The sequence below is a fragment of the Diplotaxodon limnothrissa genome, linkage group LG13 (genome assembly GCF_057381915.1).
Source record: "Diplotaxodon limnothrissa isolate DT_005_m linkage group LG13, D_limnothrissa_male_GT1.1, whole genome shotgun sequence".
NCBI lineage: Eukaryota > Metazoa > Chordata > Actinopteri > Cichliformes > Cichlidae > Diplotaxodon > Diplotaxodon limnothrissa.
In genome coordinates, this window is record NC_140608.1 from 26,438,464 (window position 1) to 26,462,937 (window position 24,474).

Genomic DNA, 24,474 nt, shown 5'->3' on the forward strand with positions numbered 1-24,474 from the left:
GATTGACTCGCAGGGCTTAGAAGTTCGTAGGTCACGATGCAGGGTCTCACACTATACGGCCCGATGCTCTGATGCGACCTGAGTGCTCACACTGTGCCTCCATAAAATGAAGGTTATAACAGAAATTCTGTCGCTCGCTCTCCCACTCTGTCTATCACTCACACAGACACACCACCACCATCAACTTTGCTAAATTGCTAATGAAAAACATTGATCAGGCAGCTGTGATTGAGCAGCATGTAAATCCAACTATTTTCACGGTTGTTGTGGTCGTGATAATTTTGTGAGGCCACATCGAAAAGGCTCGGATGAGCTTTCCACAGTTCTACAAGTAATGCCTCCATCGCTTGTGTCCAGACTGCCGTGCTGCTCCGTCTTTTCACTTTGCAGTGTGAGAGGCTGCGGTGACACCCTCACAAAGGCCGACAGGATTTCAAACAGGTTTGATTTTCTTACGACCAAGCATTTGACGATCGGGAGCTGGTCGTAAGGTGTCAATCGCTTCTCGTTACCCCACGTATGCTACACGAGGAAGGTGAAACTCAGGCCGATCACCAAAACAGTCGCACGACGGAAAAATCGTCTCAAAATGAGCCAAAAATCGTACAGTGTATGCCCCCATAATGAACACTGACCATAACTGAAACAAACAAGGCCTGGAGTTCTTTAGATGATTCTCTGAGTTCTTTTGTGAAATTGAAAAGCTTTTAAAAGGCAAATGGTAACGACAAAATAATGGCAAAATGGAGAGACGTACACTTACATCCACCAGATCACTGGCAACCCATTTAAAGTGTAAGGAGGTGAAATGCGCAGTTTAACATATAAGAAACTTCAAATATGTGAATTTGACACTTAATATCTGTTTAGTTCTTTGCAATCTCTTTCATGAATACTGAAACTGTTTATTGTGCATTGTTTATGTTAGCAACCCTATTAAAAAAAATGTAACTTTTTTGTGGCTGCCAGACATTACTGTATCCCAACAAACAATTTTCACCATGCACACCAGTTTTTTTGTTTGTTTTTTTACAGTCTTTAGCATTTTTCCATAGGATGTACTTGGAGTTATGTGAGATATAGCTTAGTGTTACTGGTTTTACCCACAATTGGATTGTGTAGACTGCACCATCTTATAATATCAACACAACTGTTAGGTTGTGGTTGCTACCCAGTCTGTAGTTATTGTCTTAGATCATTTGCAGTAACAGCTGTCTTTATAATTTAGTTTTTCATTGCTTTGGCACTTTTGGGCCACTCGTGGTCAAGTTTGCTTTGGGCTCAGCGTTTGTGTGAAAAAACGTAGAACAAACACTGCTTTTGATTGATTGATGCTGTGGAGTCATGTGTAACCAGGCTGTAGAAAAATCAGTAAAAGTTCCATCAAAAAGACCACACTTAGAGCTACTACTCGACTTTAATGTGGTCTTACAGAAACCTGAGACGATCTGTGGTTGAGCCCTGCTAACTTAAGGGTTTTGTGTTATTCCAGCATTCCTCCATATGTCTCAGGACAGTCCAAAACCACAGGCCCTGACACCAGCAGTGGTTCCAGATTCAGCTGCCAAGATCCACTGTGAGGAATATTCCTGTTCTTCATCCAAGAGCAGACCATTAGGATTTATAGCAGGAGAACATAAAGTACTCAGGCAGAATATCTGTCTAGAAAAGACCCAACAGACAGACTTATAACAGCTGTACTCCACCAAGGAAAGCACTGGGTCTGTTTTAGAAACTTTGGTTACGGACAATATGTTTACCAAAACAGTTAGACACCCCCCTTCCCCTCCCACCCGAGAAAGAAGAGGAAGAAAACTCCTGCAATGGAAATGGAAATGTCAAATATTCTAGAAGTCAGCCAACAAATCAAGTGATGTATTTTGGAAAACCATCCTTATGATATAATCTGGTCATTTTATTCACATTTGGAAAAGGTAGTTGAGAGCCTACCACAACACTTCACTGCATGTAGATAAAAGCACTACAGAAGAGGCTCTGTCCAGATAGTGACTGAAAGACAACATCAACCCTGCAGTAGTCAATCAACACGTAGTCAGTCATAATACAAAAAGCACAAATAGATCACTGGCTCCGTAATCGCATACTGTAAGACCAACAAGAATACAACTGAAGCTCAGACTCGGAGCAGCAGTATCCTAAATTCCTACCCCCTCCCACAGCAATTACACTTCCTTAAACAGACTGTTAGAGGAGGGAGAGAAGGGGGGGGACAAAAAAGAAATGTGGCGGCATGCTTGAAATAACTGTTGGCCGAGGAGCTAATAGGCATGGAATGATGACAGATATCATGGAGTGGACGCTTCGCAATGACTGGGAAGGAATTAATAAGCAGGAATGGGTTAATAGTGCATTAAGAGCCAGCAGGAAAACGGCAGGAGAGAGGAGGGAGAAGCTTCTGAAGTCAGCTGTGAGTAATCAGCCCATGGCGAGCCTTCAACGATTACCATAACAGAGCAATTGGACGTGAAAAATGGATAATAGTATGGACATAGAAATGTGGGACGAGTCTGTGTGTGTGTGCGTAGTGTTGGCTGTGGGGGAGGAGTAAAATGCTCAAATCCACTGGTTTTCCAATTGTGAAAAGCAGAATGTGGTATTAATTTTTCAAACAAAAACACTCGTAACCATAGCGTTTGCTAATTATAGTGGAGTCATTACTTTGCAGATATTATTCTCAAAATCTAGTTTCCATTAGGACACAGGAAAAAGGCTTGGAATAACCTAAATGAATATGTAGTAGTATGACCATGAATACACAAAATTGCCGTATCGGTTAATAACTATAATTTTTTTTATTTGTACAGAACACTGGTGACAACAAATTTTACACCCAGTGTTGGCCAAAAAAGAAAACAAATACATTTGCCAGTGTCTTGCCTGCTAACTCATTATTTTAAACAAAATGTTTTATTTTTCTCAGTTTCGTCCTTTTTGTAAATCTAAATGAGGGCAAGTATAACAGCATATCAGATGAAATGTGTTAATGCAAGTAATCTATTTCAGTTTTTGATCGTCACTCTAACAAATCCCTCCCTGCAAACTTTGCATGTAACCAGCTCACAAATTTAAAACTGTAAAATCTTTTGGCAAAATCAATTAGTTTCATGGGAGCAGCTTAGTTGCTTATGGGACAAGGATTTGCATCATTTACCAACAGCAAACTTTACAGAAAGATTAAAGTCTATTAGCAATTAGGATTACATATTTCATAAGATTTTTGTGATATTAATGGTCTTTTGCTTCTGCTTAACGGGTTTTTTTCGTCACTGTTTTATTATCTGCAGTTTCCCATTACTGCCACCTGCTAAGGGGAAATTCAGGCTTTACAGCTCAACCTGACTCTAAAATGTGTCCACAAGGGTTGTGTAAATACAAATTCTAGGACATAAAAATTGATTTAAAAAGGCAGATTTGATGCAACTCTCGTGTCATTTCAGCCCCCATTCCATCCACTGATATTATGGTTCTTCTGTTGAGAAAAGTGGACATATTACTACAGTTCGTTTGACTGATGTGATGCTTTAGCCTTCATTTCCTTGTGTAGCTGTGAAGAAAGTTTTTCTTTTTGGAAGAGTTACCTAGCTCAAAGCTCACCGTGTCACAAACAGTCAGCTGTCAGATTTAAGTTGAGCCTCCAACTGGGCCAAAACATCAGAACATCTATTTTATGTATATGTTGGTATTGTTCACTTAAATTAGCTAATAGCCTAATGCTCCCTTTGGCAGTTGTAATCAACCTTGTAGCCTCTAGGGGGACTTGGTGAGTAGTTACACTGTTCCTGTTGCAGAACTTATATTTTACCCTAGGCATTGGATTTAGACCATTTCATATAGAGGAGGACCTCAAGGCCACCCTGCCTACAAATTCTGAAATTCATGAATTTTGACAAGGTTACAAGTGTTTCTTCTTTTTCTATTTGACATGTTTCCAGGGTCCAGTGTAAATGGAAATAGAAGACATTTCATAGCTATGGAGCAAGAAACATACATGGAATAAGGATATGATGTAGCTGAAAATTGATATGCCCTTGGCATTACACCGTTTGCTTCCTATGTGCGTCAGAGAAGCATGAGACGTTTCATTTTGTGCACTGATTCCTTTGGTCAGGCTATTATCCCCCTGATAAGTCCGCATACCTCCTCTAATCAAATGGACATTCATCCTTGGGAAAAGAGAATATTCAGTCACTCAAACGTTCAGTTATTACGTGGTAGCTCAGTCATAATGTAAATTTTATGGGGGTATTATTGTAGGCAGAACACTGTAACTGAAGACACCAAAAAAGGAATCTATTACACTTTTGCATGCTAATTAATTAACAGTCCTTTTTTTTGTTTTGGGGACAAAATTTATGCACACAAGAAGAGTTTTTGTCCACGTAGGAACCCTTTAAGGATAACTCGCCAAACTCTACAGTTAATTCTAGGTAGAGCACAAAGGAAACAGTAGACATGAAAAGAAGGTGAATGTTTTCTGTGCATTCACAAATACATGAAAACAAATGTATATAAAGCTATTTTAAAAAACCCATAAGCAGCTACTAAATATTTAAATGAAACACTCTGCACATTAACTTTCTAAAATGTAACAATGGATTTTAGATGAGAAATGAGAAATATGGCCTTGCATCTCAGGGCATATCTTCTTTTTTAAAGCCATTGCACAAAAATTGCCAGCCACAAAATGGCAAGCTCCATCTTGCCTGGCCAGTACATATACTACTAGTGTGTGAATGTGTGTGTGAATGGGTGGATGACTGGATATGTAAAGCGCTTTGGGGTCCTTAGGGACTAGTAAGGCGCTATATAAATACAGGCCATTTACCATTTACCATTTTACAAAATCAGCTTCTTGTTTGTTGTTGTTGTTGTTGTCTTTCCTACTCTACAATGCTTTACATTTGTTCTTTCCATGTCTTTTGTTGAGATCTGCTACATACCTTGTGTAAGAACTTACTTTGCCAAATAAACCAATTGTAAATGATACCTTCTTGGCTCCAAACATCTCTGGGATCGGAAATTATTCAGGGGAGAGGACGTTTACTTGTGAGCCCTGTATTTTTTTATGACTGTTATTATTAGCTGAGACAATCTCCACACCAGGTGCACTTACAGAAGTTACAGAAGTAACTACGAAAGAACACTTATTTTTAGTATATTGTGAATATACCATCATATTACCAGCAAACAGTAACAAAACCAAAACCATTGTGGTGTTCCTGATAGTGTCAACAGAAACTATTTAAATGCTTCATGAAAGGAGACTTTATGGCAGTGGTATTCATTTTAAGACACTTCACCCGTTGCCTACTGGTGGTGGTCAGAGGGCCCGGTGGCGCCAGTGTCCGGCAGCCTCGCCTCTGTCAGTGCTCCCCAGGGTGGCTGTGGCTACAATGTAGCTTGCCATCACCAGTGTGTGAATGTGTGTGTGAATGGGTGGATGACTGGATATGTAAAGCGCTTTGGGGTCCTTAGGGACTAGTAAAGTGCTATATAAATACAGGCCATTTACCATTTACCATTTAAGGTGTCGGGTGAATTTATATTTGATCATGTTCACAATTTTAAAAGGAACAATACCGAACAACTTAATAATTATACATCCCTGCATGAAATGACAAAATGTGGCAAAACACTGGCTGAACTTTTTGCTTCTCATTGGACGTCATACACCTTTAGTGTTAGATGCAGAGAAACACAGATTAAGTCTTAGAAATCACAAGTAACCATCTGTTAATATCCATGACCACAAATAGCCCACTGAAGAACAAGAGCGGCCAGTGGAGAAAAAAAAATACAAAGAACTGAAAGGAGAAGGGAGTGAGCCAAAGTCACAGTAGTTACAACCTTCCACCCTACCGTTTGGTGCCAAATCAACTCTTAGACTACACAAAATGTAGCATACTCTGCCAGCACCTCAAAACACACTCCAAAGCATTACTTTTAAGTAACAAAGCAAAGGAAAAAAACAAAATGACAGTAACAGAGAGCCACGGAGTGGAACAAAAGAAGGTTTGCAGATACCAACTAAAGAAATCACACTTGCCTACAGCTCATTAACCACACTTGCCTTACATAAAGCACTTTTATTTTCAATTATTTCTCGGCATTGGCTGTTTTTGAAGCCTGCTGAGTCATTGGCTGTTCTGCTCTCGGTCTGTCCGGTGTCGCCCACGCTGTCACATTAGGACCCCGACTCCAAACGCCGAGCAGGTGGTGGAGAACATTAGGTGTCCATGGATCACATAGCAGCACAAACAGCACATCACATTTTCATAAATTACATAAGAATATGGACAATGAAGCAACAGAAAACAGGACAGCAGAGTTAGAAGGTGAGAGTGTCTCAGTCTGGCTGTGTGTGCGCGCGTGTGTGTGTGTGTGTGTGTGTGTGTGTGTGTGTGTGTTTGTGTGTACGCATTTCTGTGCATTTCTGAAAAAAACAAGTTTTCCTATATCTGTGCACACAATTTTGTAATTGTTTTGCTGTCTTTACAGTTTCTGTGTGTTTGTGTGTGTCTGTGGGTGTGTACCTACAGAGCTTGGGAACCGCAATGCATTCTGGGTAGTTGCAAACGTGCAATACCAACAGAACAATAGATGCCAACAGGTAATAAGGAGGAAAACACACTAACCAAAACTGAAAAAACACCCCGATGATACAAAGAGAATCTAAACAATAATAAGGTATACTTTATATAGCTACTTAGTCCTCTGCGTTTAACCCATTCACACAGTGAAGCAGTGGGTAGTTACCAATCCAGCCTTCGGGAAGCAGTGTGTAAAGACAGTACCTTGCTCAAGGGCTGCCATTCAGTGGATTTGAACCTCCAACCTTCCGATCATGGGGCAAACACTCTACCTGCTGAGCTATCCCTGCACCTGCATGCGGTAAAGTAGTGTCATTTTAGGGAGTTATCCATACAGCTATTTAGACACAGCTAAGATAACTAAAAAATCTGTGGTGTATAACGTAGCAACAGCCCTATGAAATGTAACTACATAAGTTGAATGTGTTATTCCTGCTTTTAAAATTAGTTTGTAATGTTCACAATTTAACGTTCAAACCCAAAAGCAGTATCTGCCTCTGAATTTTCCATAATCAAGTCAGACTTGTGTGAACAGTGGTCCCATAATGCATTCCACTGGCGATGTCACGATCTAGCTCTATACGGCTGGCTGCTGTGGTTGTACTGTATTTGTGTCCCTGTCCCTGAGAGTGTGGGCCTGTAAATAGCTGTGGCAGCAGCACTGCTACTGTAATGCTATGTGTGGCCCTAGAGGGTCCAGATTACCAGATGGCCAACACATTACTGCCAACACTTACAGCAATATTAAACACACACACATACACACATAAGCCAGGGGGACTAAACCTCTGAAGGCCTTATTTTAGGCCTGGGCCACGGGTAGAGCATCAGCCCACTGGCAGTGCCCCTCTTCTGGGTAAACGTCTAGGCCCAGACAGCCTGGCAGCCTGCAGCTGCCGGGCCTCACGCATGCCAGCTAAAGACTGCTGGGACTCTGAGTGCTTGTGTGTGTCTGTGTGTGAGATGGTGTATTTGCCCCAAGCTAGTGTGAGAACTCCCCTTCCTCTGTGCACCACAGGCTCTGATCAGAGCTTGTGAGAGTCTGGGAGATTTGTACTAAGTTGCAAAGTTGTCCACATGTAACTCATGGTGGCTGCCCAAAACAAAAGCTTGTTGTTAGCCAAAGAAAAAGAAAAAGTTCAAAGACTCTGTGTGTGCGTGTCTGTGCGCACGTGTGTGTGTGTGTGTGTGTGTGTGTGTGTGTGTGTGTGTGTGTGTGTGTGTGTGTGTTTTCGTCAACAGATGTCGGCGTACATGTCGGTCCCTTGTGTATGAGACTGGGAGTTTCTGTCTTACCTGAGGCTGCTGTGCAGCTGTCCTGAGCTCATCTCTGTCCCTGCCACAGTCACAGAGTGTGTAAACTGGTGTGCGTGCTTGGAGGGGGAGCAGGAGGGGCAAGCAGAGATAGTAGATAGGGTCTCATGGTGGAGTTGGTGTTTTTCATGTATTACAGAAAAATCTAGTTTATTGTAATGTGGGTCTTGTTTGGGTAGTTTTTGACATTATGACTAATCTCATTAATGGAAACATCTACATACTAACTACAGACTGAAAATGTATTTCAACAGATGCTGCCAGTCAGATCTTTGTCAAATCAAAAGAAATGACAAATTAAGTTGTTAATATGAAAAACCAACCTGAAGGACATAGATGCCAACACTGTTCAGTGGGTTTAAAATGCCATAAAGTAATAACATAAATGAGCTTAGCTGGTATACACCTGTGTTGGAAACTAATCCTGTGAGTCCCAGGACGCACTCAGCATCTCAACTATTCTCGTGCTCTCACACTGTGCTCTCACATATTTGTTAATTACTTATCAAAGCAATTTTCACAAAGGCATCTTTCACTGGAGACACATTGGAGATCAATGCTGGGGTGCGTATACTGATAAGACTACATATGTAATGTGCCTGATTCCACCGGAACTGGACGATCTACAAAGCAGAGTGTTAAAAGGAGTTAATCTTTGGGAATCAAATAGAGAGCGTCTGTGGTCTGTATTATATTTTGGAATATCCATCTGTTTTGACAGCCTAAATGTTAGTTTTAGAGCTCAAATAAAAATAAAATAAAGTAAAAGTGACATTTTAAATTATTTATTTATTAAGCAATAGAATAAAGTTGGGGTGTGGAGTCCATGGTGCTGTGAAAAAAGTATCTGCCTCCTTCCTGAGCTCTTATTTTTGCACATCTGTCACGTTTTAGGCCAAAAAGAACACATATTTGTCAAAAAACAAATAAAAAAACAAAACATGATTGTCAAATCTTTTGAGGAAATATTTCCTGGACTGATGAGACAAAAGTTGAACTTTTGCATCTTGTTGCATCTAAAATGCTGTGTAAAACTAACAAAGCATTTCATAATAATAACATCAAATCAACAGTCAACCACAGTGGTGGTAGTATTTTGGTCTGGGGCTGCTTTGTGGCTTCGAGACCTGGAAGATTTGCCATAATTGATTTAACCATGCATTCTGCTCTCTACCTACATGTGTGGAAATCCTGAAGAAGAATATCAAGCCATGAGTTTGTGACCTGAAACTCAAGCACACTGATACAAAACACACCAGCAAATTTATGTCTGAATGCGTGAATGAATATTTTTCTCTAGCCAAAATCTGCCGCAGGTTGAAATGCTTTGGTATGATCTTAAAATGGCCGTTTTTGAAGCCCTATATTTTGAAAAATGTCCCTGTCTGCATGCAAACACAAAAAAGACCTCTAATGGTGTCAATTTCAACCCAAAGCAACAGGTGACAATAAAACACTAAACTGTGGAGCAATGTTGACCAATCAAAAACCTACAAACAGCAACATGGTGAATAAGTCTGATGTGAAAAAAGGAGATGTCTGATTTGATCCAGCAGCTCTCTCAATTCAATTGAGGACAACAGGCACTAATATTAAATTACCATTTCATTTAACCGCTAGATTGTGTAGTTGCAGTAAAAAAAAATAGATAAATAAATAATTTAACTGTCCTTTACTATCAAAACAATTTTTCATGGTTGACAGGTAGGCCGTGCTAACCTCTTCTCACTTCCAGAGCAGATACTGCAGTTATAACAAAGCCAAAGACATCTTGGAGGTGTCTTTTGACAACAATCATAAGAGTGTCATTTAGATTGAGAGCTTAGTGTTTTGCAAGTCTGTTGGGTGAGCCATCTAGGATTTTGGATTCGGTTAAAAATATTTTATTGTCCATAATTGTATTACTTGGAATAACAGCCCTGCAAGGTTTCCTGAGCAGGTGTGTGTATGTGAGGATTTTAGAAACACTTCCTCACTGACAAAACAGAACTATCTGACACTGCGAGACTAAGGACAGGTTCGTGTGAAGCATCTTTGTGAACGTGAGCTCAGGGCTCTGTGGGGTAACACCATCTGTTGCGAGACTGTTCTTCTCGTCACTGAAGAAGTTCTTTATGACTGGAGGTTATGTTTCGTCATGATGCACGGTGAATCTGGGAGCAATCAGATGAGTCCCTGATGGTATTGTGTGACAGTTACAAATCCAAACTTAGAAAGAACCTAAAATAACTTTTAGGAACTAAAGTTCTGTACAAGACAGAAGTATATAATCTGAACTATTTCTTGAGATCATGAGATGCAGCATGAAGCCCTTGATAAAAATGAACTCAATAAAATTATACCAGAATATCTCATCTATTGTCTGTTGTAATGTTTGAGTATTTCTGATTTGACTGTAACACTTGACTGACAGGTTTATTGCATGAGTGTTTTTCAAATACCAGTGATGTTTCAATGTTATTTAATCACCAGAAATAGATTTAAAAATGGGATTTTACATATTTTTATCTCCTTTAGTTCATGTGCTATTACCTGTTCTGAATCCCAGTAATATATAATCACAGTAGCAGTATTAAAGTGGGAGACAGATAAAAGTATAGATGACAGAAATAAAGGAAATCCAACCAAGAGGAAAAAAAATCCAGAAGCGACGTATAAATGGAGGATGAAGAAAGGTGGGGGTTCTCAAGCTCTACCCCTGACACCTCCCTGCAAAATAGCATGATAATTTTTGTAAAGGCCTAAAAAGCTGCGTGCCTTTGGATTTACAGCTCAACTATCAGTAGCCACAAGCTCTGGCGCGAGACGCTGTGACAGGTGTACGTTTCAGCAACTTAAACAGGGCGGATTAAGCCACTAGTGGCTCCTCTTCATATGCATTCCTTATGGGAGTTAAGGCCATTTGAAATGCAGGGCCAAAGGCAAGATTACCGGCTCATAGGCCCATGGAGAGAGGTGTGCTGCAACTAAAAGCCTGGATTTGAATAATTGTGGCAGGGCTTAGCGCCTGGAATCAGCACAGAACAGAACCAATGGATTATTACACACACACACACGAACACACACACATGCACACACACACCAACTTTGGAAGGCTTAGACTTGTCTGACTCAATAACTCTCAGTATCACCGTGTGTGTGTGTGTGTGTGTGTGTGTGTGTGTGTGTGTGTGTGTGTTGTGTATGTGTGTGTGTGTTGTGTATGTGTGTGTGTGTGTGTGTGTGTGTGTGTGTGAATGCGTTGTCGGTGGGTTGGTTTGTGTCATATCTCTCTCCATGCCATAATGTAAACACATGTGACTGATGTTCTGCTGCTCTGCTGTTTATTATCCACATCCAGAGTGTGTGTGTGTGTGTGCGTTTGTATGTGTGTGTCTGAGACAGATCATAGTTCTACAAGCCTGAACTTGTGTTTGCGTGTGTGTTCATGTGTGAGCATAGATGTGTGTATAAACAAGTGTGTATTCGTAGTGCGAATGGCTGAATTTTGTGCACATTTGCTTCTCCAAGAGTGTGTGTGTGTGTGTGTGTGTGTGTGTGTGTGTGTGTGTGTGTGTGTGTGTGTGTGTGTGTGTGTGTGTGAATGCCACCACCTAAACACAGCAGAGCCACTGTTCCAGCTCCGTACGTTTTGACACTGGTTGAAGGCTTAGCAGCGCTCGAGGTGCCAGACAGACCGACAGATGAACAGAGGGAGGGAAAGAGAAACTGAGGAGCCGCAAAAAAGAAAAAAAAGAAGTGGTGGAAAGAATGGATAATGAAGGGAATGATGAGAGGTGGTCCCATATGAGTTTTGGCGGAAAGAGAGAGTGAGGGGAGACATTCAGTGTATTCAACCTGTTTTAAAAGGGGAGAGAAAGGGAAGCAGAGCAGCAAGTGTGAAAGGGGTGGGGGGCTGGGGGTTCACCTCTGGGAGGTGGAAGGGAGGGGCAGTTAGACAGACATTGGACTGATTTGTATCTACGAATATATAGAGACTGCCTTTTATTGTCTAGTAGCTGTAGGAAGGGAATTATGAAGCACTCTACAGGAAGAGCATTTCTACTCCCATGTTGGGTTGCAAAGGTGGCACAGCGGCAAAAAGGTTTCTTGATTGTTCTACGGCTGATGCCTTTCCATCTGAAGCTTTAATGTTCTCCCTGCGCCTACGCCAGTTTCCTTCAGGCACTCCGGACCCACAGTCCAAAGACTGTTATGTTAGGTTAACCCTCTCAGGCTCAAATGCACAACCAAGTCCTGCAGTGGTACTTCTGAGTAAAGAAAACTCATAAAATATGTATTTGGGGTAATCAGGTTGTTAGTTTTTAACTGTTGCAAATCGGCAACGCCTGCATTGAGAGGGTTAAATGGCGATTAATGAATGGGAAGCAGATAAAGTTCTGGAAAATGTATGATTAAATGTTCCTTGCAGTGTAAGGTAGTGGTCGGCAAAATTAGAAAACTGGATTCATCAGTGAATCATATCCCAGAGCTTCTCACTTTTATTCAAGGGCCAGTCACTGGCATCAGTGCCTTGATCATCTGGGACCCTCCTATACAGTCTGACCACATGAGGCCGAGCACTGGTTGTGAATATGGCTCAATGTAAAATGCATACCTCACGCTGCTGGAGACAATCAACACTTTAAAACATTAATTAAGGAAACAGTTGCATTTTTTATTCATATTTAGTGTTGTAACATCATTAAGAACAATGAAAAACACAAATGCACAGAAGTTGTTATAGTTATGCTGCAATAGGTGTAGGCTGCTGGGGGATTCCCATGATGCATTGAGTATTTCTTCTTCAGTCACCTTTCTCATTCACTATTTGCTAGTAGACCTCTCTGCATTGAATCATACTTGTTGTTAATCTCTGGCTCTCTTCCACAGCATGTCTTTTATCACGTCTTCCTTCTCTCACCCCAACCGGTTGTGGCACATGGCCGCCCCTATATTTTCTGCCGGAGGTTTCTTCCTGTTAAAAGGGAGTTCTTCCTTCCCACTGTCACCAAAGTGCTTGCTCATAGGGGGTCATATAATTGTTGGGTTTTTCTTTGTATGTATTATTGTTGGGTCTACCTTACAATATAAAGCAGCTTGAGATGACTGTTGTTGTGATTTGGCGCTGTGTAAATAAAATAAAATTGAATTGAATTAATTGAGTGTAATGAACCTGGATGGATGGTGACTTGCCCAAGATGTACCCTGTCTCTTGTTTTGTGACAGCTGGGATATTTTCCAGCCCCAGGATGGGTGGATGGATTTTTTTGCCTGTAAATTTTGTTTTGTAATTGTAGTGTCCTTCATAACGTTTAAAATGACTGTGTTCCAGTGTTCCAGCAGTGTCTCTGCCGGGTATGCTGTCTTATCAACAAAGCTCAAATTTAGGTTTTGATTTCCCAAAATGATGACAGACAAAACAAACTATAGCTCTCATTTTCACTGCAGGCCTATATTTTCCAAGGCTCATGATATGATAGTTTTTCAGTGTAAAAATGTTTAATTGAATGTCATTCTTCTGAGTGTGGAGGTAACTGTCTGCTAAAGGGGCATAAGACACAACAAGAAAGGAGAAAAAACAAGAATAAAATGGATGTGATAAAAGATAAGCCAAAAACAAAATGAAGAGAAAATAAGTAAAAATGAAAAAGAGCAAAATGTTGACTGTTAGGAAGTTGGTTTTATATGTTGGACCTGTGCGCTTTGAGACCCTGAAATCCCAGCATATGCAAAACAAACACGGTGTGTCCTCACTTTTTAAATGGTGTGAGCGACACTTTGAATCGAGGCAGCATCAACACCTGCTACCTCAGCTCAACTAAGGAGAGGGAGAGAGACAAGAGGGCAAACACCAATTGTAACACTCTTGAGCTGTTCAGACACAACCATGATATGCATCTGTACACATACACAGATGCAAATATATTCACAAAACAGATTTTCTGATGAATATGGCGAAGAAGCTACGTAGCTACATAATCAACCCTGTCACAGTCACTGCTGTGCCACGACACACTGCACTGGCATGGGAACTTTATGGTGATGAGCTAGTTGTGTTGTGTTTAATTTACTGCTATTAAAGCAGCATGGTGGCTCTGTGAATGCTACTGTTTCCACTCCACAAGAGAATAGTGGGTTAAAAGTGCTTTGGGGTTCTTTATATGCTCGAGAATGTTGAAAAAAAAAAAACATGGACAAGGTCTTACAAAATTTGAACCAGTTGTATGGACTAAAAGTACACTAGTGTGGTTTAACTCAGATGATTTCTTCATTGATAAATACGAGGGGGGAGCAAAGGGGGAATCCAGTAATCACAGCTTATATCGGGCAAGAGGTGGAGCACATGATGGACATGTCACCAAAGACAGTTAAATGATATTCTGACTCTCACAGTTCCCTACAGTTCAGAAACATGCATCAATAATCAGTTGAGTGGACCTTGAGTTTAGGAGACTCCTGCGAGACAAATATTTCAAACTGCTCATAATTACTGAAATTTAAAAAATTAATTCAAAAAACTGTTTTCTTCTTTAAAGCCCTCCTTGATTTTTACTCAAATTTGCTTCATTTGATTTGACAACTCACACATTGCTCTTACAGGTATTTTTTATTCTTCACTGGGTCTGTTTGTCTTCCTTGTGTCCCTGGATTTGCGACATCATAAACTTTGATGAGGTCCCACTATCAGTATCTTTATTTTTATATTCTCCAAACGTATAAATAAAATGAAATGTAAAAAATTGTCAGTTTGATGAGGTGAACATGTCAATGCCTTCTCTTGTCTTTGTTTCCTGTCACACACACAAATAGTATAAATTTCTATAACAAAGAGCTATATTATAAAATTAAGTGTGTATTTCATTTGATCTGTAATTATTTTCCTCTTCTATTGAGATCTGTGGGGTTTTTATTCAATTTGTGGAAATGGTAAGTTTGGAGGCTGGGGAACATGTGTGCTTGAATGGCTGGAGAATCAAGTGTGGGGCCTGTCCTCTTTTTATTGGACATAGGTCAAAGGTATCTAAAATCACAGGCTCAAAATTACTTCTTGTCCCGGTGATGTAAAAAGCTGGCTGTCCAAGCAAACAACAGCTCCGAGCTCCTGCGTTATCTGCAACATGACTATAATAGTATCCCAAATAGTCTCTGCAATTGGCTATGCGCCTTTCTCTGGGACGCTCTGAGTCGCTGAAGACAATGTATTACAGTCAGGTAAATTCATAAAAGCCGGAATAATACTGAATAGCAATAAGTGAAAGAAAGTGACATGGTTTGAGATTGAAATGAGATGAAGAAGATGGGTGAAATCATTCATTTCTTACCCTGGCAGATGAGCTCGAGGGGATCTTTGATGAGGAGGGCTATTTCAATTCTACAATGGGAAAGATGGAGACTTGCGCCTATTGTGTGAAGTATGAGGAGCGCCATCCACCCTCCAAAAAGAGACATCTTTTATTAAGGTGTGACTGCACTGTCCCTTTTTTTATTTTGGAGAGGCTGATGGTGTGGTCTTCTCTCTCATCTTTCTACTGGACCCTGTCTTTTTCACAGGTCCCCAGACAGAGTCATGTAAATCTATCATGTCATCTGAGAGAAGCACAGGCTTTGAGTGTGATAATGACTTACAGAAGACTACCAATGGGGAGAGGATGTGACACACACACACACACACATGCATGTAAGCATGCACACGAACAGACACTAGTGTACCATCTACACCTCTGTACTCTAAGCTAGCTGAGCAATCTCCACACTCATCTTGTCCCTAACCCCCCACATAGCGTGCCAGCTGCAGATTGAGGTGGCAGCGCCCGTCATAATGTGGTAGAAGGGGGGCTGTCGGAGGGCACTGCCAGTCCTACTGGAAGCCCGCGTACCCAGCCTGAGTTGCAGGTCTCAGTGGGTAGCTACAGGGAATGGGCCAGCCAGGGTGGTAATAGAGTAAATAACTCAAATGAGGCAGAGTGTGAATTACTTCTCTGATGGGCTGGAGGGGTCCCCACTGTGAATCTGACCAGGGGGTCCAGCTAGGATGAGACTCAAAAAACATGGGGAAATAGGTCCAGGATGTGGCGAGGTAGCAGGGGGTGGCATGTCAGCAGGGATGGGGTGTGTGAGATATTTAATACAGGTGATGATGGAGGGGAAAAATTGCTTTAGGCAGCTGTGCTGCAGCAGGTTTGGACGAACCTCAGCAGCCCCAGGGATGGACAGTCAGACAGAAAAAAGGGAAATATAGAGATGCATTCTATCGTAATCGAGCACTTTGTGGAGATCATACTAGCTCATTCTTCCCGGTATATATAGATATAGGTATTTACATTCCTCAAAACCCTTCTGTGCCATACAGTCCACTAAAGAAAAAAAATCTCACAGGCTATGGAGCGTATGTAGATATTCTGAGAATGAACAGAAGTTGTAGCCCTGTGGAGCCTAGATACCAAGCACAAAAAGAAACTTCAATGCCAAGGGATGATTGAAAACCACTTCAAAAATGAACCTGCAACCTTGGGCTACAAAGGGAAGCATATTGCATGAACTAATACAACTACGAAAATATATGAATACATTTTCCTTCATTAGGTGACCTCGAACTAGGTTACATGGTCATTTCTATTCCGTGCCGACCCTCAAGTTCACAGACGCCTCAGAGCCACTGACGGGCAAACAAAGACTTCAATGACAGTCCCTCAGTGTAGGAAGACTCTACTTATCATTTCAAAGGGACAGCCCCTTTCACCCTTCCAACTCTATACCAATGGACAGGGTGCACTTGCAGAACAAAAAAGTCCAGTTGGGAACTCAGGTCTTGCAGCTGAAAACATGAAGCATCTGTCATCTCTGTGCTGTGTTTTTCAGTTAGAGGAATGACACAAGTCGGTGGACAGTGGTTTTTCCTGTTTGTGTTCTTGTCTTGACCTTCAAGATCATCCATAATGTATTGCAGCAGGTTTGTAAAAAGGTATGAAAGTTAAATGAGACAAAAGTTGTTGGATTGTCTGGCAGCAGAAGCGCATCTTTGACAGGCAAATCTCCGGTGTGTGTTTAGGAGGAGGATATGTAAATGAAGGCTGCATGTCAGTTTTGGGATGCTGAATGCGACATTTTAGAAAACTGTTCCTCTGATCTCGCAGAAACTTGCTAGACGTCACAGGTGCAGTCGACTGACCTTACCCTCCATTTTTCTTCCACAGCCCTTGCCCTTCATCCTTCAGTCACATTTTCCCCCCCTACAGTGGAGCCCCTCTGCCTCTCTGTGAAAGTTTTCTTCATCTAACTTTCCCTCCTCCACTGTCTTCTTACTGCAAAGTACAGCTGGACAAGACAGGAGAGACTCCAGGGAGAATCCGAGAGGCAAAAAAAAGGCTTACAACATAATCAGTATTCAGCTGCCCCGCTAAGACAGCACATAAAGTTCTAACAGTGATGGCTTCCCTACCGAGTTGTTAGATCCATTTTCTCCAGGTCTCAAATTGAATGCAGGTTCCAACATTAGAAGTTTGCTTAAATAGAGCTCAGATGGTGGTTGCAAAGCCTCCAGTAAGAGAGATCTCTGCTGAGGGAATATATTTCTTTGTTTGGTTGGATTTCAGGTGGATAGGCAGTAAGCCATGTAGTGTGCAGGTATATCCGGAAGATATGAGACTCATAAAGTCCCAGTTGATGTGGGTTGCAGTGTTGGGTTTCCTCCGTGTGGGTGCATGTGTGCATCGTTGTCTGTGTGTGTGTGTGTGTGTGTGTGTGTGTGTGTGTGTGTGTGTGTGCGTGCGTGCGTGCATGCGTGCGTGCGTGCGTGCGTGCGTGTGTGTGTGTGTGTAAGTACAAGTAACATGTTGAATTTGAATGGAGCAGCAGAGAAGAATCATCATAATTTTCTCTGGTACACAAACAAAAAGGTGGACGTGTTCAAGCAAGCTGTGATTTGTGGGTGTTGATGGCTGTGTGAAGGATGAAGAGGGAGTTGGAAAGAAAGTTACTCAATTGGGAAAGCTGCATTTTTTTATCCTTTTGGAATATTTTTAGCAAAACTATATTTTTACCAAGACATATCAGGAAGCTTTCGGACAGGGTGTTTATCAGTGATGATCCAAAATCAAAGCTGTGATATAGAATGCTGTTCAATTCAGTTTTATTTATATAACACCAAAATACAACAACAGTCACCTCTAAATATACAATACAATAGATCTGCAATAACACAGAGAAAGCCCCAACAATCACAGCCAGGCTCAGCGAGGAGCAGCTCTCTGCCCTGCCCAGCTGGGGATGATGGGAGCTAGATAGGACAAAAGACACACTGTGGAAGAGAGCCAGATATTAATAATGACTAATGAGTAAATGCAGCTTAGTGTATAGGCGTGGTCCTGGCTCACCTGCAGGGGAGGGGTGGTGCAGTGAGCTCAAGGGGCGGTGCCAGGCAGGTGAGTGGACAAGTAGTATTGATGGCACTCTCTATTTAGCGACACTGGAGTGGAGAGGAAGAAGGCTTCAAAACATGTGCATAACGCCAGGGAAGAGCAGCAGTGGGACGTGTGTGAGAAAGTACACTGCTGTGTGGCCAGGAATAAAGGAACGTTCTGTGAACACTGTGTGTGGGGCGTCCGGCCTTTCTACAAATATACTGCATAATATAGATTTATTTAGATTTTGATTTATAAGGTATGATACCTTACAATACAGGACCATAAAATATAGGCCAATTGAGCAGTTACTTCTTTGTCACTGACAGGGGGTTTTGTTGCAGCTGTCTGTATCCCCGCAAAGCCTGAACCATGAAATAACTGCCAGATCACAACATTGAAAAAAACAACTGGATATTAAATATCAATTTAAATATATGAGTTTTAATTTTCATAATTTTTGCTACATCTGGAATTGTTGTGGAATTTATTGCTCACAGTAGCATCACATGTATCTGATTGTATCTGAAAAAAATCACACTGATGATGTATCAAAAATCATACACTTGGCGTTAAAGGGCTACCTTTTGGGAAGTTTCAGAACAAAGACATACAGCCATATGTAAAATGGGACTGCAACAATTTTTTTTTTCTCAAAGATTTATTTATTGTTTTTCCAATAACATTTTAACCAACAAGAAGAGAGAGTTCAAATAAAATAGAGGAGAAAATTAATTTAAAAAAGTGTGTATAATAATATTGTATGTACATCGTGTATGAATAGTGTTGGGGAAACACATAGATATAGTTATACATACTCTCCCATGTAGATCATTCACATATTATTACTGAAAAAAATTATATATAGATAAGTAAAGTAAAATAAAACAAAGCAAACAAAACAACCCCCCCCCCCCCAAAAAAAAAAACAAACAAAAAAAGGAAAAAACAAAAAACTGCAACAATTGGTTGAACTGATACCACGTCAAGGTGACCCCATTTACACCATTTCTATGTAGGTGACATCTTTTTGATGACGGCATTCCTAATATCTTTTCTTGCAGTGGTGCTTTTGTCAAAGTAAAAAGTATTGAGGAAGTATAAAGTTCTTCCAGCTGACAGGACTGATGTGAAAAAAGGGCATCCGACAAGGACACCAGTAAACAATCAGCCCACACTTTTTTGAGAGATCTAAGGTCAGATGTGGACTATATTTACCTCCCCGCACTCGCAGGAAATGGCTGCCGCTCGCTCTCTAATGTAATTACAGTTGTTTGCCTGCTGTTGTATCTGTGAATGTCTGTTTGTCACCAGCGCTTCTTTCTTCTTCCTTTTTTTTTCAAACTAACACCAAATATCCTCTGCTTAATGGTGATTGAAATATGGGTGCTGCCTGTCTCAGCAACCACTTAATGTCATCATGTCAGAGGTATCAGGGGGGAACTAAGTCCAAAACTACTGGACTGTCAAATCACAAACGCCACGGGGAACAGATTTCTCAGGGATCTGCAAGCGATGAAAAGAATCAGCAGAGGTTTTGACAGGGATTTCATTTGGTATTGCTCATGTCTCCAAATTAATCCCGCCACAAAATTATGGTTTCTTTTCATCCCCAAAGTCCCATTTCCATGGCTACAGTGTAGGGGAATCTCAGGGAGGGGAGGGTGGTCAGAAGTAAAACACAAGGAAGAGGAAAAAGAGGCGCTTGTTCGTCTTTGATTTGATTTAACGTTTCAACTTAGACAAGGAGGGGGAAAAAGCTGACTGAATCTAATCTGAACAAAGTGAAAATTACATTTTTAACAGAGGTTTTATTGTTTTATGCAAAAAAGGGGGAGCCGGGAGACAGAGTTACTCTGACAAAAAGATTCATTGGCTGGCTCGTAATTAAGCTACAAGTAAAGACATTTTAATTACTCCTGTTTTTTTCTGTCTCTTTCTGTTTCTGATGAAGATGGTGCAGCAGTGTGCAGGGAAATGGACCATTAACTATCCTCTAAAGCAGACACAGGCTGAGTTAAGCACATTTTGAGTCACTCCATTGCAGTGCATCCAGTTACCACATGAATGGATCTGATTCAGAGGACTTTGAGGGAATTTTTGAAAAGTTACATTTTTCTTTCTTTTTTTGTTTAGCAGAAACCTGCTTGCATGTTTAAATTCCACAATAAAAGATTTCTAGTAGACGGCCGTAGCCAGACTTTCAAAGCCACTGCGGTCAGGAGATTCATAACAGCTGTCAGCAGAACAAAAATCCCTTTTTCTATATATGCTGGTAGTCATCCAAAAACTTCCCACAAATCTGCGGTTGACTTTGTCACCATAATGAGGTCTTAAAACCAACATTGGTTTGTCAGAGAGCACCAGAACAACTGCTGCTGCCGGGGCCAGTTGACCATCAGCTGGCTGCTCAAACTGACCATCTGTGGCTGTGCAAAGGGCAGCCGACCTGTTATTACTGGACTGTGCATGGGAACATGACGTTTGACCAAACAATATTCTTGCCACCAGAAACTGCAAAAATTCTACCCAAAGAAAAGTTAAGCTTGTGAAGTTTGAATTATTTCTTATTAGGATCTGGAAACGTTTTTTGTGCCTGTTACTGGACTTTATTAAGAATGAGAAAAAAGCACAATGAAGACTGTAGGATAGTTAAAAAGTTTACAGTAAAGGGGAAGAAATGAATAATGAATTTGGTCAGCGCCTTTCCCCTTTGGCCACTCAGGTTCCTGAACATATTTTAAAATTACCTGCAAATGATTTCAGGAGAATCATTGGACATATGTCATTGGTTTAATGCACTCTGACAAACAGAAAATAAAGGCTCTGAAGGAGAAAGTGAGCAAGAGGATAGAGAGCTTCAGGAGGGTTTTAATATAATATAAACTACTTTGTTGGACTTTTCATCTGTAAAGAGCAGGTTTCAGGTGGAAGCAAAAATAAGCCCGGGGTAATTTTGGTAGTTAGAGAAAATTTTCTGAAAATGTTTTATGGCAAACTGCCTTTAAGATATACAGTGGGGCAAAAAAGTATTTAGTCAGCCACCGATTGTGCAAGTTCCCCCACCTAAAATGATGACAGAGGTCAGTAATTTGCACCAGAGGTACACTTCAACTGTGAGAGACAGAATGTGAAAAAAAAAATCCATGAATCCACATGGTAGGATTTGTAAAGAATTTATTCGTAAATTAGGGTGGAAAATAAGTATTTGGTCACCTCAAACAAGGAAAATCTCTGGCTCTCACAGACCTGTAACTGTCACGGTCTGGCTGGGGCAGACCGTATGTGTTGCAGAGGAGGACTCAAACGCAGACCAAAACGTAGTGTGGATAAACAAAACAAGCCGTTTATTGAGGCTAGCAATGAGGGTAAAAATAATCGGGCATCGGTGAAAACTAAACAATAACCTAAACTGGGTGAACTAATAACAAAACATGAAAAAGCTTAACCATAGTGAACTGACATGGGTACCTGGGGATGAGACATGGATGAGCAGACGACCTGACAAAGAATGACTGAGAGCACACAGACTAAATGGACACAGGAGGATAATGAGGGAAGTGGCAACACATGGGGAACCAGCTGACACACATGAACATAACGACGTGACAATGGGAGAGTAAAACTGAACACGATGAACACAGACACACCAGACCTCTTCACAATAAGACAGGAAACAGTGAGATATAAACATGACAACCTGGACTGACAACATACGCCACAGACATAAAATACATGAAAGCAGGGGAGACTTAACATAGTGGAAACACGAGGGGAAAATAACTAGTAACACCTAGGCATGATAATGATAAACTTAGGAAACCTGAAGGCTACATAAACTAAACACAAAACGCTGGGTCAGCAGACCCAGGATCATGACAGAGCCCCCCCTTCAAGGGCGGATTCCAGACGCCCAAAACCCCGAAAAGACAAAACAAAAAGACAACCCACCAAGGGCGGGCGGCGGGGGCCCAGGACGGAGGGCCAGAAACAAGGCCACAAAACCAAAATGTCCACCAAAAGCAAAGGAGTGCAGGGAACAGTTCACGACTCCTCAGGGGGCCGACCCGGAGGGTGACGGTCCAGAAAGTCATAGTCCATGTGATCAGGGGGCCGGCCCGGGGGGTGACGGTCCAGAAAGCCATAGTCCATGTGATCAGGGGGCCGGCTCGGGGGCCGACGGCATAGCAGGTCATAGTTCGAAGGTTCAGGGGGCCGACCCCGATGGTAACGATGTCCAGCTAACGGCCCGGAAAGTGGCCGGCGATTCCAAGGGGCAAAACGCGGCTTGGGCGGCGGCAACACAGCCGCAGGACCAGGCGAGGCCGACACAGAAGCAGTGGCTGAAGCTTGACCAGGCGACGGTGAAGCAGGAGCTGAGGCCGAAGCTTGACCAGGCGACGGCGAAGCAGGAGCTGAGGCCGAGGCTGGACCAGGCGACGGCGAAGCAGGAGCTGAGGCCGAGGCTGGACCAGGCGAAGACGAAGGCTCTGATGAAGCCGCACCAGGCGAAGACGAAGGCTCTGATGAAGCCGCACCAGGCGAAGACGAAGGCTCTGATGAAGCCGCACCAGGCGAGGACGAAGGCTCTGATGAAGCCGCACCAGGCGAGGACGAAGGCTCTGATGAAGCCGCACCAGACGAGGACGAAGACTCGGAGGCTGCACCAGACGAGGACGAAGCACAGGCTGGAGCTGCAGCAGACGAAGCACAGGCTGGAGCTGCAGCAGACGAAGCACAGGCTGGAGCTGCAGCAGGCGAAGCACAGGCTGGAGCTGCAGCAGGCGAAGCACAGGCTGGAGCTGCAGCAGGCGAAGCACGGGCTGAAGCTGGACCAGGCGAAACAGAAGCAGAATCTGAAGGTGGCTGGACAGGCGACTCGGGCCCCCCAGCTGACGTGGCTTGAGGCTGAACGGGCTCCTCGGGCCCTCCAGCTGACGTGGCTTGAGGCTGGACGGGCTCCTCGGGCCCTCCAGCTGACGTGGCTTGAGGCTGGACGGGCTCCTCGGGCCCTCCAGCTGACGTGGATTGAGGCTGGACGGGCTCCTCGGGCCCTCCAGCTGACGTGGCTTGAGGCTGGTGCGGTTCACCTGAACCCCCAGCTGACGTGGCATGAGGCTGGTGCGGTTCTCCTGAACCCCCAGCTGACGTGGCATGAGGCTGGTGCGGTTCTCCTGAACCCCCAGCTGACGTGGCATGAGGCTGGACGGGCTCCTCGGGCCCTCCAGCTGACGAGGCATGAGGCTGGACGGGCTCCTCGGGCCCTCCAGCAGACGAGGCATGAGGCTGGACGGGCTCCTCGGGCCCTCCAGCAGAAGCAGTGGCAGGACCAGTAGGTGCCGAGACTACTGGCTGAACAAAAGGCTGAGCAGGTGATTGAGCAAATAACTGAGCTGAACAATGGGGAGCTGGCTGAGCAGCACAGTGGGCTAAGGGCTGAGCTAACGGAAGCACAGGAAAGTGAACTGTGGACTGGGCTGTTAACAGAGCTAATGACTGAGCTATAGACTGAAAAGCATGCAGTAGTGATGGTGGTGATGGTTGTGGACTGAACTCTCCTGAGCCTTTAGCAGAAACAGGGACGGGTGCAGGCACGTGCCGGACACTAGCCACTCCCACCCGAGGAGTAGGTACGGGTGCGGAGACGGGCTGTATCCTGGCTGACCTCACCCTGGGGACCGGAACAGGCACCGGCAACGGCTGGGCAACTGCCCTTCCCACCCGAGGAGCTGGTACGGGTGCAGAAAGGGACAGAGCCTCAGCCGGCCTGGAAACCAGAGCAGGGACCAACTGGGCCTCAGCCTCCCCCACCCGAGGAACTGGTACGGGTGCAGAGGTACGCTGGGCCCGAGCTGCCCCGGGAGGAGGAACACGAGCAGGAAAAGGAGCGGGCTCAGAAAAAACAGTCCGAGAAACGGCAGGCTCCGGGTCGACAAAAATAGATCTATCAAAAATGAACCCGCCGTCCACTTCATGTTTTGCAGTCTTAGTATTAGCAGTCCTTGTTTTAATAGTTTTCGAGATCCTTGGGTTAACAGTTGTAGAGTGAGCTGACTTGGGGATGACTGAACCAGACTTAACAAAACCTGAACTGACAGAACCTGAACAGACGGAAGTGGAACTGAGTGTGTTTGTCCTGGTAACGTAATTAACAGTCTGTCCTTTAA